The sequence below is a fragment of the Oncorhynchus kisutch genome, linkage group LG18 (assembly GCF_002021735.2).
Source record: "Oncorhynchus kisutch isolate 150728-3 linkage group LG18, Okis_V2, whole genome shotgun sequence".
NCBI classification, from domain to species: Eukaryota; Metazoa; Chordata; class Actinopteri; order Salmoniformes; family Salmonidae; genus Oncorhynchus; species Oncorhynchus kisutch.
Genome location: NC_034191.2, coordinates 38,536,628 through 38,539,653, shown reverse-complemented (window position 1 = coordinate 38,539,653; position 3,026 = coordinate 38,536,628).

Here is a 3,026-nt window from a genome sequence, read left to right as displayed (position 1 = left end):
TTTCATGGCTCCAGAGGCACAACCCCGTGATTGACTGGACCACTTGTTCTATCCTGGGTTGGAGCCCGTTCTGCCACTCACAATGCCCCAAGATGTCCTCCTGCAGGCTTTGGTAAAGCCTCAGATTTCTCTGCTATTCCTGCAGAATACCAGGACCTCTTGGAGATTTTCAGCATGATTCACGCCACCTCCTTTCTCTCCACATCATCCCTACGATTGCGCTATTGATCTCCCCTCGGGCACAACACCGCCTTGTGGGTGGCTATATTCCCTGTCTGGCCCTGAGACCAAGGCCATTGAGGAGTACATTGAGGACTCTCTAGCTGCTGGGAGCATCCGTCCTTCCTCCTCCCCTGCTGGCGCAGGGTTTTTCTTTGTGGAAAAAAATTACAAGACCCTGCGTCCATGTAGGGACTATCGGGCCTCATCACGGTGAAGAATCCTTACCCTCTACCACTCCTCTCCTCGGCATTCGAACCTCTCCAGGGGGCTACCATCTTTTTCAAGTTGGACCATTGGATTGCCTACCACCTAGTTTGAATACGCGAAGGAGACGAGTGGAAGATGGCCTTCAACACAGCTAGGGGATACTATTAGTACATGGTCATGCCGTTTGGACTCACCAACGCTCATGAAGTGTTCCAGGTCCTGGTCAACGGTGTGCTCAGTGACATGTTGAATAGATTTGTGTTTGTCTACCTCGACGACATCCTTGTTCTGCTCCCGTTCTGCTCAAGAACACATCCTCCATTTTCACCAAGTCCTTCAGTGCCTCCTAGAGAACCAGTTGTTCGTGAAAGCTGAGAGGTGCAAATTCCACCGCTCCACTATCTCCTTTCTGGGATACGTCATCGCTGAAGGGAATGTTCAGATGGATCCTGAAAAGGTGAGAGCGGTGGTGGATTGGCCTCTTGGGATTTGCTCATTTCTACAGCCGCTTAATTCAGGGCTACAGCACCCTGGAGGCTCCCCTCTCTGCACTCACTTCTTCCAAGGTGCCGTTCACATGGTCCCCAGCTGTTGACAGGCCGTTTTTGGACCTCAAGCATCATTTTACTACAGCCCCACCCTCATCCATCCAGATCCGTCCCGTCAGTTCGTGGTTGATGTCGATGCTTCTGACGTTGGAGTGGGGGCCAACCTGTCCCAGCAGTTTGCCCAGGACCAAATGCTGCATCCCTGTGCCTTCCTGTCCCATCGTCTCAACCCCGCTGAGAGAAACTATGATGTAGGAAATTGGGAACTTGTCGCAGTCAAGATGGTGTTGGAGGAATGGAGGCACTGGCTGGAAGCGGCGGAACATCCATTTTTTTGTGTGGACTGATCATACGAATCTAGAATATCCCCACACCGCCAAGCACCTTAATTCTAGGCAGTCCCGTTGGGCCCTGTTATTCACCAGGTTCAATTTGACCATTTCCTACTGCCCAAGGTCCAAGAATGGTAAGATGGACACCCTCTCTCACCTGTATAGCTCCGCTGCCACACCGCCTGACTCTAATACCATCCGCCCTACCTCATGTCTGGCAGCTCCAGTTGTCTGTGGAATCGAGAGCCTGGATAGCAAGGCACAACATTCCCAGTCGAACCCTGGGGGGGCCCGTCTAACTGAATATTTGCCGCTGATTAGGTCCGAGTTCAGGTCCTGGAATGGGCTTATTCCTCCTAGATCACCTGCAATCCCGGCTCCCGTCGAACCCTGGCCTTCCTCCGACAACGCTTCTGGTGGCCCACTAGGGTTCCTGACGTCTCAGCCTTCGTCACTGCATGCACTGTATGTGCTCAGAACAAGACTCTGTGGCATGCTCCGGCTGGCTTCCTTCAGCCACCCCCTGTTCCTCCTCGCTCTTGGTCCCATATATCCTAGATTTTGTCACTGGGCTTCCTCCGTCTGATGGCAACACCACTATCCTGACAGTAGTGGATAGGTTCTCTAAAGCCGCCCATTCCATCCTTCTTCCCAAGTTACTTTCAGCCAAGGAGACGGCCCAGCTCATGGTGCAGCATGTCTCCCGAATCCATAGACTCCCTTAGGGCTCGCTTAGGTGCCTCGTCTCAACCAACCCCACCACCTGAAGCCGCCACGTGGAGTACGCCCGGAACACTTTTCCCTGCTCGGCCATTGGGTTTTCGCCCTTCGAGTTCTCATGGGATATCAGCCTCCGCTCTTCCCAGAGTAAGAAGAAGTCAACATACCCTCGGCCCAAATGTTCATCTGCCGCTGTCGGAGTACCTGGAAGAGAACTCGGTCTGCTCTTAAGGCCACCTTCAGGTATCGCCGACAAGTGGACCGTCACCGGACTCCGGCTCCCTGCTATTGTATGGCTATCTACGCGGGACCGGACCCCTGGGTGGAATCCTGTATACTTTACCCCCGCTTTGTTGGTCCTTTACCCATCTCTAAAGATCTTAGTCCCACTGCTGTTCGTCTTCTGTTGCCCCGTACCCTCCGTATACATTCCCCTTTTCATGTGTCCAGGATTAAGCCCTTGTCTCACTGTCCTTTGTCTCCTGTTTCCAGGCCCACCACTCCTCCCCGTCTTATCAACGGCCATCTGGCGTACACAGTGAGACGCATTCTGACAGCTTCATTAAATAGTAACCGCAAAACACCAGTCTCAACGTCAACAGTGAAAAGGCGACTCCAAGATGCTGGCCTTCTAGGCAGAGTTGCAAAGAAAAAGCCATATCTCAGACTGGCCAATAAAAGATTAAGATGGCCAAAATAACACAGACACTGGACAGAGGAACTCTGCCTAGAAGGCCAGCATCCTGGAGTTGCCTCTTCACTGTTGACGTTGAGACTGTTGTTTTGCAGGTACTATTCAATGAAACTGCCAGTTGAGTACTTGTGAGGTGTCTGTTTCTCAAACTAGACACTCTAATGTACTTGTCCTCTTGCTCAGTTGTGCACGGGGGCATCCCACTCTTTATATTCTGGTTAGAGACAGTTTGCTCTGTTCTGTGAAAGGAGTAGTACACAGCGCTGTATGACATCTTCAGTTTCTTGGCAATTTCTCATATGG